Below are 18,728 nucleotides of genomic sequence, written 5' to 3' on the forward strand. Positions count from 1 at the left end.
GAACTTAGTTCTATTTTTTGAAATTTTAAATTTAGGGTAAGGTTTGTTGGCAGATATGGAGGCGTGGAATTAGACAATTTAGTACAAATTTGAATTTCAGAAAATAAAAAAAGGAAAAGTTTGAGGGAGAATTGTACTATCAAGTACACATTCTGAATTTCAAAATGGAGAAAGGACAAGATTGAGGTAGAATTGTACCATCTCATACGAATTTTGAATTTCAAAAATAAAAAGAGGAAAGGTTGAGGTGGAATTGTACCATCTATTACAAATTTTGAATATCAAAATTTGAATTTTTGGTTTAAATTGATTTTAGGGGTTGTTGGCTGAATTGTGATTTCCTATTTTCATTGATGTTGCTGAGTTAGATCGGGTTAAGGAGGAAATAAAGGGATTTGGTCTTGGTCGGTTGGATTAGATTTGGATGGATGTTATACGGTGTGGGACAGCTGGTGGGAATTAGGAGAAGTAAGGTGGGTCATTTGGTTGTTGTTGGGCCAACTGGAATAATTGGTCTGGACGACCAAAAGGCTTTCTTAGAGTGGGTCGGAGTTAAAAGGAGAGATGGATTTTGGGGTTATTTAAAAAATAACTCCAATCAATTTAGGATTAGTCATTTCATTAAATTTTCATCCAAATTGAAAATCAATTGGCCAATTGCATCACAATTATTGTCAATTTGATTTCAATTATGGCCAAATTTAATAGATCGGCTAACCTAAATTGAAATTCGATACGAATCGATACTTCATTTAATTTTAATTTTATTGATTTAGTAAAATCAACCACATATTTATCCAAATAAATGATTTTTGTGAGTAAATTATATTTAAATCAAGAATTTATTCATTTGGATTAATTTTTAAGCTTAATCTCAGTAAAAGTCCAATTTTGATAAAAATGTTCATTTAAGTAACAAAATTTATACAATTTCGTATAGGTAAATATGAAAATGTATAATCATCACTTATATGGAAAAATTAACCCAAATAAATATTTTAGAGTGCATTTATACAGATGTAACAAATATTTCAATTTTATTAAAAACTAAAGAAACCCAGAATTAAATTTAGTCGTAGAGGGTAAAAATTAGGGGTCAAAATTATTTATAGTGTAGGATAATTTATGTCTTAAAAGACCAAGGCCCTGGCACTCTCTTATCACATGGCATAGCTAGCGGGGCATGCCTTTATCGCATGGCCCTCTTATCACACACCCACATAGTTTCTTGCATTTTGTTTTGTGGCCAGTCCATGCCACACCAATAAAATGGTTCTTATCTTCCGTGGCATGAAGACATGTTTTGTAATCAAATTTACCTTTTTCATGTAATCCTTCCACTTGTGTTTAAGTCTCATACTTTGTAGATACATTTATAGCTCTTTTAATGCTTGGTTTGCTTCTCGATAATTCTCCTAATGTCTTCACTCATCCCTAAACTTGGTATTGATTTCCATATGAAGCTCAATCCTTGCAAAAGTCTAGACCTGAGACACAAATCATATCCTTTAGTTAATGATCACAAAGTAAGCTCAATCAAATGACTATATATGAAACATAGCCCACTAATTAGATAAAAGTATGGGAAATAACTAACAATTAGACATATAAATATGCCAAAGATCATATATATAATATATGCATTACATTGCAATCATAGATTACATGTGTTAGGTTAAGTATGTTGTATTAGTTTTGCGTTATTTGTTGGATATTTTGATATCTTTCATCTGATTATAACATATTTAAAATCCCTTCTCTTTTGGCATGTTTAGTGATATTTCTATGACTGTCTTTGTATGGTCAACCTGCTAGGTCAGGGTGGCATATTTGTTGTTTGAGGTATGTAGTCTGTTTTGGGTGATTGGTGATCTGTCTCATTTCACTACTTTGAATTAGGGCCAATCAAGGAAACTTTCTTGATACATTTCATATTACTCACCGCTATTTTTTCTACATCTTACATACATGTTCTTTATGGGTAGCCTCTGAGCATTAATTGAGATTTAGTGATTGCATTATATAGATTCAGGTAGCGATTGTTGGTCCTTGAAGTTGACTCAAATATCTTCTATCTATTATCCATTATTTTATGTTTGTAATTGAGACATTCAGACTATCTTTATTGTTTTAAAAACTTGAGGTTTGTATTTAGTGATTTCCAGACTTCGAATTTGTTTTAACTTAGATAACTTTCTTTTTTCATATTTGGGGATTTATTTATGTTCTTTAACATCTTCCACGTTATTCTATTTTAGATTATTGGATTGGATTGGGTGTTCGGCTTGCCTATAATAGAGGGTTAGAGAGGTCTCATCACGATCTCGAGTTTGGGTTGTGACACTTTTATGCTTCAACCTTGAAAAGCTTGCCCCAATTTGTGATATATTATTGCATGCACTTTTAGAAGTAGATTTTGCTATGTACATTCCAATTCACTTTTTGTCACGAACTAATTTCTCAGTTCATGATGGTGCCTAATATAACCCTCCAGTAGCAGGCCAACCCCGTAGTTTAGAATTACTAGTAACAAAATTCCAAGAGAATGAAGGGAAAGAATTTGGAGTAGATGTAATAAAATACTAGCATAATAAGATAACACCAAAACCTGGTGGAATCAATACAAGAGCTTCCACCATTAACGATGATACAAATGAGGTACTAAATGAATATACAGATACAACCATCTTTAAATAAAACATAGATAATAGTATGGTACGTAAGAGGGAGGAAATTAATACTTTGAAATCAAGGAGCTCACCATAAGTCTCTGAACCATAGCTACTCAGCCAAACACACATAACAATAGTGATAACCCGTACTATGATCTGCAGGTTACAGAAGTGTAGTATAAGTACCAAACACGTGGTACTCATTAGGAAACTGTCGACAGAGCTCCAAAGATAAAATGATTATATATAACATATACATAAAAAGGTAAACTACACTCAAATATGCAATAATCTGCATAATAAAGCTAATGAGATAAAATGGATAAGCTATCCAATTCATGTCCAAGAAAATAACATAATAAGGCTAAGAATGTATTAAGGATAAACTATCCCATTCTAGCCATACTGATGAACCTCAACATTATACCCTATATCGGTGACCAATCTAAGAGTAAAGGGGCGAAAGGTGGATATATAATAGTATACAAGGACAAGGAATAAATATAGAATCTGAATAAATGAAGGAAGAAGGGGATATATGGTAATACCGTAGCTACTTATATGTAAATGTATATATATATATATATATAAAACCAGGACAACTCATGGTACAACATAAGTCATCATACTAGCATCTTCAGGCCTCATAATCACAGTGGAAGGTAGTGCTAATAAATCAGGGTCTCTAATCCATACATCTAGACGTGACTTAACTATCTAAATGAAGAGATAGTAAAGAAAGGAATAAGAATACCATGGAATAAAACCATAATACCTAACCGATGAATAATCATGGATATAAATATAACAATAAAGTGAAAGAGCCAGAATCATACCTCAAGTCACAATACACACCCAATAATAAACTTGTTATAGACAAATCATAATAGTAATTACAGTCACAATCCAAGGTAACAATAATAACATAAGTAACTGGATAATCTTGACACACAATACTTAATTGAGCCTTTCATAAATCCCCACCGCCATAAGCATAGAAGGTTTAATCAATAAACAGGCAAACAACAGTCTGAGCCTATACTTATGCAACCCCCATAAGTCTGGTAGATACAAGCTCCACGTAATATACTACAAGAAATACTCATACCTATACCTATACAACCCCCATATGGTTGATAGACATAGGCGCATACTGGTAATAGGCAATGCAAATGCATAAATAAATATGAGGTAAATCTGTACTATCTCAACCAATATATCAATATCAACATTTTAATCAATATCCAGACTCAAATCGGCTGATGTATATATTTATTTGTAACATTAGCATTATTATCAATATCCTCAACATCATCAATATCATCAACATCATTAATCATTGAGATTGACCCATAACTCATATAATCAATACCATTATCGATCAGCTGGCTTGTCTCGGAACTCATATCATCATTACCGTCATAGTTATCAAGCTTGACCCAAAACTCATATCATCAATGCCAAATATATATGTGTGTATATATATACATAAGTGCACAAAAAAATTCATGGCTAAAAGAGTGTAAATCCGTAAAATCATTTCCCTAGGTAAACTTCGGGATAAGAAAATCATAAGAGTGTAGAAATAGATAAAATCTCTCTCGATTAGAGTAAACAGTAGTAGTAAAATTGTGGACCAGAATCTACCTCGGCCAAATCTTTAAAATAATAATTTAAATCTCAATGTACGTAATTCATCCATTAAGATGGTACGATTTCCATTATGAAGTAATCCATTTTAAAGTAAAAAGTGGTCTGTAATCCTCTTTTAGGAAAAATAGTAGTAAAATCATATTCTAGTTGGAATTGTACAATTTACCGTATTTAGTAATCATGAATGTACCAAATTTATGCTTTCCATCACCATTATTTAAACAATGAAATCTTAAGAATCAATATATCTGCAAACTATGACCATTTCCCTTACTAGGGTGGAATACATCCTAAAACCAAACCATTTAATATCATGAACGCGACCTTAGGCCCAATAATGTGTCTACAATAACTACAACATCATAATCACGGCCTGAAGCCCAAATGTATATCCGGAATAATAAAACATTACATTCTTAATCATGCTCGGAAGTTATACGAAGACTCACATCTATAAGCTATAATATTAAGTATATCAAAAATTTATAACAATATCCATGTCTATAAGCCACCTTATATATATAAGGCATCTTATATTCATAAGGCATATCATCTCTGTAGGCCACATCATATCTATGAGGAATATCATATGTATTTTCCAAATTATATCTATAAGGCATATCATTTGGCAAATTGACAAGACATTAATCAAATCCAAGAGCCATATCCTGGTACGAGCCATTAATCATAATCCGAGAAAAATATCATCATTCACCAAGTCACAAAGTAACCTTTATTATAGGCTCAATAGTCTCAACTGGGTCTAACATTCATAAATATGTCCATAAGTCTAACATAAGTCTTGGCCTAAGGTGGGCTAGAGAAACCCACTTTTAATCCTTGAAATCCATACTTAGGCAATTTCTATCCCAAACTAGGCTATGGTATCTAAATTAAATTTTAGAGGGTACATAAGCCATAATTATCACTAAGATAGCAATTTCATCTAGCACATGAGCAATTAAGTCAACTACACCTAAATTATGATTTCACGATGCTAAATAGTTCAAATAAGGATAATTATACTAATCATGATTTCAACACCTAAACCACATCTCAAATCTAGAATAATACCATAATCATACCATGAATCCTATATCTAGCTAAGAAAAAGGCAAAAGGTTTATAGGAGTATAGTACAAATTATACCTTACGGGTTGAATCACTCATCTAATCCCCAAACTTCAATAATCAAGACTAAGTCATGGTGTTCTACCCATAATATATCTTAATATTCTCATTTACATGCAATATATATATAACACATCATCTTATGAAGTAGAGCAGACAAAAGCCTACCTCCATGTCGAACCACAAATCCTTGAATCATCCACACAAATTCCATCCTTACTCAATGATCCCAAAATGCCACTATGCAATCAAAACCATAATCTATGCTTCATTAGAAGCCAAAAAAGACCCATATTGCCATATAATAGGTTGGGTCAAATTTAAAGTCAAGAATGGGCTTGCGGATAATGAACTCATCATGAGCTCCCTTAAAGGATAATGAACGTATGCTCAAAATTTTAGCGAAAATAGGAAAAAATCACATTTCAAATCAACCCTCAAAGATTAGGTATTTAAAACCCTAATTTCTAAGAATTTACCATGAATTTGGGTGGAAATCAAAGGAAAAATTAATGGAAAATAACAAAAAGGATTAGGCTAGCTAACCTTATATTATTTGGATAACTTCCCACTCTTTTATCTCCCTTGAGCTCTCAAAATAGTGTAAAAATAGTGGAAGAAGTGTTGGAACATTGGGCTAAAGAAGGGAATTAAGTATGGGGTCAGGACATGCGATCACAAATCTGAAATCATGATAGCAATCTGCAACGTATATAATTCATATTGCGATCATGATTCACCCTTTGAGATCATGATCACACCATCAACTGAATGCACCAGCAAAGTAAAACACTTGTTTTTGACACTCAAAACTCTTTCAGAACCCTATCAACATGATCCACTAATGAACTTTGATTGTAAACCATATTCTGGATCCAATGGAATCATCAAAACTTTCACCCAAGATAATTTTGACTAAATGTGAGGCCTACACCTATAGTTCTATTTTTCACAAAATCCACCAAATATCCCAAAATGAGTCTTGAATCCTCGGGAGTAGAACCAAGGCTCCGCTATCCTAAAATCAATATTCCAGAGATGAAGACACTACCAAAATTTCCATTTGATGTCATCTACTAGGAGTATTGGTTCGATACTAAATCCTAATCGCCGAAAGCTCTAAAACAAGGAAATGATCCAAATATTCAAATGAACTATCGGAATACCAAATTGATAGTTAATGTGGCATGCTTTCAAGGCACATTTGATTCCTAAAATTGTGCAAATATGCATTAACTTAGGTTGTTTCACCGTATATAATGTGTATTTTATGTATGTTGTAGGTGAATTAGGTTTGAAGTGCTGTTTTACTATATAAAAGAGGAGAAAACTCTAAAAGTTTGAAGTACTAGTTAGGCTATGAGTTGTTAAGTCACCTTACGACTCATAGCCAGACTCATGAGGTTACCAATGGTAAAAAATAAGTTGAAAGATCTAAGTAAAGACTGACCACGAATCATAAAAAGTGGCTAATAGTCATGGTGTGCAATAGTATTGAACAAACTAGACAATAATCCTGAAGACTGAAAAAAGAGGTCCCAGCTGAAACAAATAAAGACCAAGAGTTGTAAGGACTAACTATGACTTGTGGTAAGGAGTCATCCCGACAATAGACTCTGAAGTCCTGAAAGAGAAAATTCACGGGAATGACTATGACTAGAAGCCTATGATTTGTAAGTATATATGATGATTCATTACCACTGAAGATAGAAAAGAGCTACGACAACAAGCAACGAGGTGTGACCAATCCTAACGACTCGTTGTCAGAGGCGTGAACACTACCGATATAGTTTTACTATTTTTATAATTAATTTTCCATTATTATTTTGAGATTCTATAAAAACACTTGGGTTATACTTTTATTATATTATGCACTTTTTATATTTTTCACATACTTTGCTACTTGATAATTTATTCTTAGGTTTTGGTTTGTGATCAATTAAAGATTTTGGATTTTATTCTTTTCATTTTTATACAATTGATTCAATGTTTTCTTCTATGAATTCCTTGATTATTGTATAGCCATGAACGGCTAAATTCCCTAACTAGGGTTGTGGAAACCCTGGTGGATTAACAATGTAGGGGAATTGAGAGATTCACCTATATTGTTGTGACTGTATATATTGTAATCTTCTTCATATTAATTATCTCCTAAGATACTGCAAAAAATTAGAAATTACCTTTATTTGAGATCATACTAGGAAGGGAGTTTGAGATCTGGAAAAGAGGATTACGACTGTGATTCGAGGTTATCAACCCTTATCTAATCGACTAGAGACTCAAAAGGTGATTATTGTACTGGGTCAAGGACAATTGATTGTATCACTATGCCCTTAGACCCATAGGGTAAAGGGTGGGTTTTATCAATGTATTCATAAGACGGTTGATAATACATAGCTTGTCAGACCTTGCATGTAGAGTATTAAGATAGGTGAATTGAATGTGAGAAACCTATAAAGTTAGACTCTAGGGGTAGCACAGTCCTAGTATTCATCTTCTATTGTTTACAATCTCAAGTACTCAGGTTTGGTTACATATTACTATGACTTTTGAATCTTCCTATTTACTTTTTTGCATTGCTTGTGATTTTATCAAGTTTGATACATAATTTTGCACATTTTCTATTGGTTTGAGCCCAACCTGGTATGGTTTAGTATATTTGACATCGACCAAAACATACTTCTTTGAAAGTTAGTTTTGGGAGACATCAAATTTTTGCACTATTGACGAGGAATATGGTGTTGAGTTACTGATTGGATTTGCTGAAATTTTGGATTTTTATTTTTCTTTTATTTTTTAGGTATGCACCAGTGTATGCCTAACATTAGGTATCGAGGAAATCCCTTGATCATATTTAATTCTAAACCAAAAATACTACTAAAGCTTAATCATACAATGAGTGAACTAGTATGGGCAAGCGATTTAGAAGGGGTTTAGTATGACCCTCGTGTTGTACCTCCCCCTACTCCTAATGATCCAAAAATATTGCTGATAGACAGATAAAAATAATATTAACAAAACCTTTTAATTAGAGAAGGTAGGCTGAGGAATCTTAATTAGCTCCGAAGGCAGAGCTAGATAGGCCAAGATTGATAGTTGATTATTGAGTAGCACTAATTGCCAATTGAGATAGATTCCAAGGTGTCAGAGCTCAAGTAATCTAGTATATCAGTATCTACCAATGTAGGATAAAGATAGGGATATGTGATACGTTGATCCTATTGAGATAGCAACCATCATTCCTCTTGCTTCACAACCAAATGTTAAGTTTTATATCACTATTGTAATTATCCCGCTACTGAATTTAAATGGTGTATTTTTGGGGTTGTCAACAGACAATGCAAACATTACTCTTGCAAATTTTATTAGGATCTACACTTCTATACCGTTCAGGGGGTTGATTAGGAAGCATTGAGATTGAGGTTGTTACCATTTTCATTGATCGGAGAAGAATTATTTTAGTTAGGGGAACTTCGTAGAGGATCAATTATAACTTGGAATGAGTTGCATAAATAGTTTCTAAACTATTTCCTTCCTCCTACCAGGATGCTACAACTAAAATATAAAATTTACAAATTTAGGAAGTTGTCCACTGTGTCCATGTATAAGGCATGGTTTTGCTTCAAAAAGAAGTTAAGCATGGTACTTAATCACCAGATTCTAGGGTCTAATTTATTGGAAATATTCTATAGATCCCTAACTATTAGTTCTAAGGCAATTGAAGACACTATATGGATGTGCATTTATGCGTCTTCATTGGGAGGTAGCACATGACATGTTAGACCAGATCTCTGTCACTAACAAAAGAAAGCATACTCGGGAGGTTGAGAAGGGTTTTTGTACCTATGCCATTGGAGTTGCTAGTTACTAAATAGTTGGTGATGATTTAGTAGCATAATATATTGCAAAACTCAGAACGAAGATTGGGTTTCTTGCAAAATAGTTTGCGATAATGAATTCCATAAAAGTAAATACAATTGGGGTATAGGGGCCTACTTCTTGAGCTTATGAGCCTAACCTTGATGAGAAAGCTAAGTATCCGGATCAAGAATTGGCGGGTTTCCTTAAAAAAGGAAAAGGAAACCAAGGTCTAAACAACTATAGTTATAGATACTGAGATAAAAGTAGAGAGCGAGATAGTTATTAGAGGCATAAAGATGACTATAAAAAGATGGGTGACAAATAAATTCTATCGGTGATCGGGATACCGAGTCATGTATGAAAGCAACGTTGTCAAAACTTACAAAAGGAAAAGAGTGTCAGAAGAGTAGCCTTAAGAAGATTAAGGTAGATATATCAGGATTGAACCATAAATTTGAGTCACATGCCACTATTATAGAACAACTGGAGAAGTAATTTGGCCAGATATTGGACACAGTGAATCAAATAAAGCCTGACACTCTTCCTAGAAATACAATACAGAATCCAAAAATTGGTAGTCATTGTCATACCATTACAACTTAGAGTGCTAAGACCTCAATGGATCCCCTCATGCCTACTGTAGAAGAGCCAAGGACTGATGGTGATAATATTAATATTTATAAGACACTTATAGCAGAGTCTAAGAAATTGATGATTATTAAACATATTGCTTATAAGGATAAAGGGAATGGAAAGTCTGATGAGCCGGTGTTCAAAACTATTCTGATACCTCCCCCACCTTTTCATCAAAGGCTAAAAAGGATAAATGAAGAAGGTAAATATAAGAAGTTCCTATTGAATTTAAGGAACTGTCTGTCAATATTCCTCTGGTTGAGGCATTAGAGAAAATGGCTAGCTATGAGAAGTTCATGAAAGTTTTGGTCACTAGGAAGCAGACAGTGTTTTTTGATCCCATTGACAATGTGGACCATTGTAGTGATGTTTCTTCCATATCATTAGTAGAGAGGAAGGAGGACCCAGGATCCTTCACTATTCCATGAACTATTGGATCCTTCAACTTTGCTAGGGCTTTATGTCGTTACATGGGAGCCAATATCAATCTGATGTCGCTGGTGGCTTATAAGCAGTTAGGATTGGGGAACCCAAATGGACATTAATAAGATTGTTGATGGAAAACCACAGGTGAAGCAGACGGTTGGTATTCTTTTCATGTGAAAGTAAAGGTAGCATCCTTTATATTTTTGACCTATTTCAATATTTTTCACTTTTAGGTGGACTTACAAGTCCCTCTCATCTTAGGTATACCCTTCCTAGATAAATGTTGGGAGTTGGTTGAAATGGAATTAGGAAAGATGAAGTTCAAATTGAATAATGAGAAAATGATCTTCAATATGTGCCAATCAATGAAGCAACCTAATAATATAAAGGTGGTGTATTTTATACACACCATTGATGGTAATGTTGATATTTTTGTTGTGCCCATTGAAAAGAGCTTGGAGCCAGGACATTAGTTTTGGTGATTATGGATTTTGACAGTGATGACATTGAACATATGATAAAAATGTGAGTGCTTTATATGGGAGAGCTTATTATGCTTATGATCTAATGAAGCTTGATATAGATTTGAAAATAGAATCACTTCTCCCACCTGACCGTCTCTTATAGATCTACCAATCTTCGATTTAAAAGCCCTCACTTCTCATTTACGATTTGCATTTTTGGAGGCCGAAAATACCTTGTCGGTGATTATTGTAGCTGGCTTAGTAAACACAGAGCTAGAGAAGTTGATATTAGTTTTGTAGAGAAGAGCTGCTATTAAATGGACTATTGCAGATATTATAGGCATTTCGTAAGGTGTTTGTACCCAGAAAATATAGATTGAGCCGAAAAACATTCCTAGCACTGAGCATCAGTGGAGATTGAAACCTCCTATGTATGTGATTGATAAGAAAAAAATTTAAAGTGGTGAGATGCTGGATTGGTTTACCCCATTGTAGATAACACGTAGGTTATCCTAGTTTAGTACGTTACTAAAAAGGGTAGAATTACTATATAGCCGAATGAGAAAAATAAGCTCGTGCCAATGACACCAGTTAGTGGTTGGAGAGTATGCAAAGACTATAGAAAGCTAAATATGTAGACCCAGAAGGACCATTTTCCTATGTCGTATATGGATCAGATATTAGACATGATAGCAAGTAGGGTGGTATTATTTTCTTAACTAGTATTCAGGATACATCAAATCACTATTTCTCCTAAAGACCAAGAAAAGACAACCTTTATTTTCCCCTATGGGACTTTTGCATTCAAAAGTATGACATTCGGTCTTTGCAATAATCTAACCACTTTTTAACGATATATGATGTCGACATTCTCTGACATTGTGGAGGATACCATTGAGGACTTTATGGATGACTTTTTTGTAGTTGGTGATTATTTTGATGACTGTTTGGTCCAGTTGGCCAATTCTCTCTGCAGGTGTGAGGAATGCAACTTGGATTAAACTGGGATAAGTTTCATTTCATGGTAAAAAAGGTATTATTATTAGGCACAATATCTAAGATTGGGAATTGAGCTAGATAAATAAAAAATATATGTGATTAAGAAGCTACCACTTCATGTCTCGGTGAAGATTATTCAGAGTTTTTTAGGCCATGCTATTTTTATAGGTATTTTATTAAGGACTTCTCAAAGATTGTAAATACTATATTCAAGCTTCTTTGGAAAGAGGTGATATTTGATTTTGATGATCCATGTCTGAAGAACTTTGAGTGCCTGAAGAAGCCATTGGTTCCATCCCCTTTTTTTGTGTCCCCTGACTGGTCTTTACCATTTTAGATCATGTGTTATGTGAGCAGTATACCATTGGGTGTTGTCCTAGGTGAAAGATGAGAGAAGATCTTGCACCCAATTTATTATGCCAACAAAGCATTTAACTGAGTAGAAAAGAACTACACAGTTACTTACTGAGCCAGAATTGTTTGCAGTGGTTTTTCCCTTCAAAAAACTCTGGCCCTATTTGATTAGGACTAAAGTCATAGTCCACGCAGATCATGCAACTTTGGGATACGTAATGGCAAAGAAATATTCAAATTTGATATTGATTCATTGGGTTCTCCAACTACAAAAGTTTGATTTCGAGGTAAAGTACCGAAAAAGCACATAAAACCAATTTGTAGATCAATTTTCTAGACTTGAGAAAAAACAATGTAGAAAGTAGGGGATGGGCTTGAAATCGATGATAATTTTCTAAGCTAGAAAATTTTGGCAACATCGCAAGACCTAATCCCATAGTTTGCTGACTTTGCCAATTACTTGGTAATTGATGTTGTCCCAAAAGACTTGTCCTTCCAACAAGAAAAGAGATTTTGTCATGAGGTGAAGATGTTTTTCTAGGATCATCCTTACCTATTCATGATTTATGCTGATGGTGTTACTCATAGATTCATCCCAGAGGTGGAGATGATGAGTATTCTTAAGGCTTGTCATGCTTCACCTATTGGGGGCATCATGGTGGAACCCATACAACTGATAAAATTTTTCAATGTGGATACTTCTAGCTGACAATATACAAGGATTCTCACAACTTTGCACTCACCTGTGTAAAATGTCGACGTAAACGCAATATTTCACGATGCCATGAAATCCCCCTGACCCTTATTCTAGAGTTAGAGTTGTTTAATGTATGGGGGGTTGACTTCATCGGTCCTTTCGTGAGCTCCTATAGTATGAAGTATATTTTGTTAGCGATGGACTATGTATCTAAACGGGTGAAATTGGTTGCGCTCCCCAATAATGAAGAAGAAGTGTCACTGCCTTCTTAAAGAAACACATGTTTTCTTAGTTTAGCACTACACATGTGATAATTAGTGATGGTGGGTTGCATTCTACAATCATCTTTCTAGGAGTATAATTGAAAAATAGGGTGTGAATCATAAGGTGGATACACCTTACCATCCTCCAATGAATGGGCAAGTTGAGGTCTCCAATAGAAAAATGAAGACCACATTAGCAAAGACTGTGATGCCAATAGGACTGATTGGTCAAGAATGTTTGATGATGTATTTTGAGCCTACCAGATAGCTTACAAGACACCCATTGATGCCTATCCATATCATATTGTTTATGTCAAGGCATTCCACTTGCCTTTTGAACTTGAGCACAAGGCACTCTGGGCACTGAATAAGCTAAATTTTGAGTGGCATGATTTTCTAAATTATGGATGTATCTAAATTATAGTAAGAAATCTTAATGACTTGAAAGGGTCAAATATGAAGGGAATTGTTTTGGTTAACCAAAGAGTGTTGGTAATGAGTCGTTGTCTAACATAAATACTTGTTAGGAGGACTCCTTACTAGACTAGTGGCCATTCTTTATGCACAGTATTACCTTACGAGTCTCACCACAACTCATCCTCTAGAGTCGTAAAGTGTCCAGTCCCTGCCACATTGATACAAATCTTTTTTTTTGTTTCTATTACGAATGGGTATGTGTAATAGGTAATAATGGCACCAAAAAATGACTCCACCAAAATAAATCAATAGAAGAAGGATCTCACCCCTACCATGCAGTTGCGAAATATGGCTATTGACGATGAGGTATTGAGTGGATTAGTAGAAGAATATCCTATAGAGTGGCTTGTTCCACTATGAAAGAAATTACCTAAAGGTTAAAAGTCTACTACGGAAGAGGATAAACCACCCAGAGATGGGCCAAGGATGAAAAATACTAGCCAGTCCCTACCTCTTTCACTATCCCAATCCGAGGAGGACAATGGAGATAATGATGATGTTAAGAGAGATAACAGAGGTGAATCAAGCTTCAAGGAGGATAATGAGGAGGAGAATGTTGAAGAAAATGAAGGTTCTAAGTTTGAAAGTGAGTGTGAAAGTGAGGAGAGTTACACCCCAGTAAAAATTCCTCCACCACGACCACCTCCTACTTTACTTTCTATCCAGCCTGCTTTAGTGCCCATTGTTAAATGCTGGGGAATCTGGAATTTAGGCCCTATATGACAAAGACATCGTCATAAATCCCTTAACTAGAAAACCATACAGAGTCATTGGAGAGGAAGTTGACCACCACAGGCATGTCTCATATCCCTGCATTTGATTCCCTGTTCAGGCAATATAATTTCAATTGGATGACTAGGGCTCTGGGATAGTACAATCCATGTTTGGTACGTGAGTTTTATGCTTCACATTAGATGAAGATAAAAATATTATATCTATAGGGGAGATTGTGGAAGAGTGGTAAAATATTGACAGATATTTTAATTTGAGGTGTTCAAGTGAACATCTCTACTCAGACTATCTTCTGAGATTTACATGGGCCGGAGTTCCTGCTTTCGTCCAACACTACTGAGTTTGACCATCGGGTAGATGAGATACGTAAGGAGAAGGTAAATTAGATTGGGTAGAAGACAAGCTTCTTTATTTCTAGTAGATAGCTGGGCTCATTACCGCAGATCGGGAGAAATCTCTCTAGGTAGTTGGAGGAGTTGGCAATTTTGTCGCCGATCACAAAGGTCAGCCTAAACTTTCAGGCTAAGTCTTGGTAGAACCTGGTATGGAAAAGATTGAGTCCCACCTTTAGGGACAATGTATTGTGTCCTTACAAAGTAGCCCTGGTCGAAGGCATTATGGCAGGCTACAAGATAGATATAGCAAAATGGATAGCTAAAGAGATCAGAGATCTGATGACGATTACCAACATAGTCATGGACTTCCCTTGCTTGTTGACAAAGATTTTCTTGGATGCAGGAGTACAAAAACTCCCAGATGGTGATTAGTTCATCAGGTCATGCACTACTACACGCTTGGATTTGAGCAGAGATATTGATAATAATAGCAAAGATGGGAGCCACTACGATTAGAGAGGTATAGAGGCCAGAGGGAAAGATAGTGATACTATAAGGTTCACCAACATGGGTAAGATCTGAGCTTCATACCTCCCCTAATGCAACAAGCACATCCCAAATACTAACTCCACCACCTACTGTGGTACCATGCCCATTTACTTCTAGACTGACCATGATGATTATGTCTCAGTGCCGTAGTTATTCTTAGTCTAGGTTAAGAAGAGATTGGGTACTGTGGATGACACGAACCAAACCAGGACTGGGGAACACCCCCTTTACCCAACCCAACCTCCAAATATGCATCCCTAAGTCGGATGAATTCTGAAAATATAATAAGATAGCATTTATTACAATTCCATACTCTGGGATATGTCTATATCTGTGACCAACCAAAACAAGTCCTACAATCCAATACCAACCAACAACCATTGCCAAACCAATATAAAAACAAAGTTCCTATCCATAACATAACATAAAATGATGGAACAATCTTAAATAATGTCAAATGGAATTAGCCATATTACCAGTGCAATACTAAGGCTGATACTAATACCGACACTACCCATTCAAATGCATAGTAGTTCTACAAAGCCTTTAACACAAAGAAAAATAATATTCGATTGGGACATGCCCCTAACCATAGCAAAAACCCATATCCATAAAATGAAAAAAGTATGTAAAGACATCCATGATGTGAAATGAAGCCTTTCATAATATGGAAGCTTACCACTTCAATCCAATAGTTGATCCGGAATCCAATCAATAAGTAGGAGGAGTAGATTGGTCGGTTCCTACATTACGTGGGGATATATCCACCTGAAGATGGGTTAGCGAGTGAACATTAAAAAGTTCTCAAGATAAGGATAAAATAATACCAACCTTTGAAACCAAGTAACCCAATCATGTGTTTAAAATCATACACACGTATATATATAACCGTGCTGGGACGAGGGAACATGGTTTAGCATGAATTTAAAATAATTAGCCTGGGTATGTGTAGCTTAACAATCTTAGAACCCCCAATGGGCTATATGGGCCCAATGTAACCCCCTAAACATGCCCCAATGCATGTAGCTGGACAAACTAGAGATACCATAGGACTAGGGGAATCCGAAGTACCTTTCGCTCACTATGATATATATATATATATATGATTGTAACTTAGGGGATTCCTATGTTAGACTTATATATATATATATATATGGTTATCATGACAAAATCCTCATGCCAATAAATATTAGTTTCCAGTGTCCATCCATTGAAGTCGCACCTTCACGGTTAGCTATCACACACTGCCGTTATTCCCCAATTAAAATGATTATCATATAATCAAGACCACCATTACTTTTGTTATTAGCTAAGTCTATAAATAGTGGTATATTCATACCGACTATAGCTTATAAAAAATGTCCTTAGACAACCTTTTATGAATAAGGGATTCCCATGTACCCATAGATTACATTATTGAGTTGACTTAGAGGATTTCCATGTACCCCACAAGTATACCATTATTATATTTGCTTGGGGGATTCGCTTGTACCCCATAAAGATGTTTAATTAACCATAACCATGACCACCAAACCTTACCATTTAATCATTCCAAATCATTTAAACTATTTATGCAATTTAGGGTTCCATTACCAAGTTATGCCATGAAATAGTTCCATTAATAGTCCACTAATGCAGCAAAAGTATTCTCATAGGATTTTATCAAACATGTTAGGAGCATAGTGTTTCCAAAACCAAAACCAATTACCAATTAACAATTACCATGTAATCAATTTTTCAAAACACTATTAAAGTATGTAAATCCACAATTAAAACATGGAAAAGCCATAACTAAGAATTTATAACAAAACCCCCACATATCATTGAAAACATAAAACCATACAACAATTATGCCATGAAAATAATTCATAAAAGTATGTCTTTAGTTAGAACTAACAATGAGGGAGAACTATCTTGCCTTAGATTATGAAGATGATGGAGAAAAATCATGTAACACCTCAAAATCTCATCCCAAAGCATCACACGGTGCTTAAGGATACAAGTAGCCCTAAGCTAACCCTTTGAGCCTGCTACTACTTCTAACACTGCTACTATTTCTAACACTTACTTTAGGATGAATAAACAAAGAAATAATGCTATATTATACCATTCTGAATTGAAGTACCTGAAAAATAGTATCTGGATAGAAAAACACTGAAAAATCTAGAAACTTCAACTGACAGTCCGACAAGCCTCTACTTACTAAGAACTAGAGAGTCATTAGGAAAATCCCCCAACTGACTCATACTGAACTGGAAAGGAATAAACCAACTACTACAAAGACTGAAATTAGTAAAATAGGTCCTCAAACCATGAGGCCTCACCAACAAGGAAGATATAGATAGAGGTACTAGGAGATCACTGTCGCTGCTGAGACTGAGCACTTAAATCTACATTATGAAATAATGTAGCACACAACCATATATGTAGATCAGTACTTTGAGGATGTACTTAGTATATGGGGGTGTATGCATTACGTGAATAATATCATTTCTTTTTAAAACCATGCATGCAAATATGAATGACTCACATAGCTTGAATAAGTTTAACATATAAATCACATAAGTCATGAACAATGAAACATATAATACAAAAATCATGAGTCATCATACATAGTTTTAAAAGATGTATTCTCCTCTTATTCTCAAAGCTTGTGAGCCAAAAAGGAATCTTAAGACAATAACTTTCAAACTTACAGTTTTATCTTAAGGAAAATAAAAAAACCTTCTTTGAAACTTTAGGAATTGAAAGACTTTTGATTATGGAACTTTGGGACTCTTAAGGAACTTGGGAGTTTCTTCTAATCGACATAAACCATGTGAGCTAACATGGAGTCCAATGTCTTACCCACGTTGGGGAGAGTTGCTCTACCCTTGCCATCGGAATAGAACCTTAGCTTTAGTGATCACTATCTTAACCCACTTAGGGTAAATTATCAACCTACGATGGCTCGTAGTTCTGGGGCATGAAACCTTGGAATCAAGCCCAACTCAGTGCTAAATACTACTCCCATACTTAGGCTCATAACTTTTAGGAACTTAAATAGTACACAAATTTATAATGAAAGCCAATTATGCTTTTCTTTGCTTCAAATCATAAACAATGTGGATTCCTATATTAGCTTAGGGTCCAAAGCGATCTTTCTTTAAGAATCAAAGTACTTTCTTATTAAACCATGCTAAAAACATAGCCTTCCAAAAACATCACAACTCATGCTTGACTTAAAGCATCAACATATACTCAAATGATCTAAATTTCATAATAAGGTTTAATTCTTGACTTCAACTTTGTAAACACATTAAAATATCAATTTTCAATGGCAAAATACAATTCACAACATAAATCCTCAACACAAGAAAGAACTAATTGATATAACATGCAATTTCAAGACTTGAACAATTTCCAAATTCATACACTCAAAATAAAGTAAATTGGATATAAACTCACTTGTAAAAATTTGAAATTCTTTAATAAAATCAATG

This window comes from Capsicum annuum, chromosome 11 (assembly GCF_002878395.1).
Source record: "Capsicum annuum cultivar UCD-10X-F1 chromosome 11, UCD10Xv1.1, whole genome shotgun sequence".
NCBI classification, from domain to species: domain Eukaryota; kingdom Viridiplantae; phylum Streptophyta; class Magnoliopsida; order Solanales; family Solanaceae; genus Capsicum; species Capsicum annuum.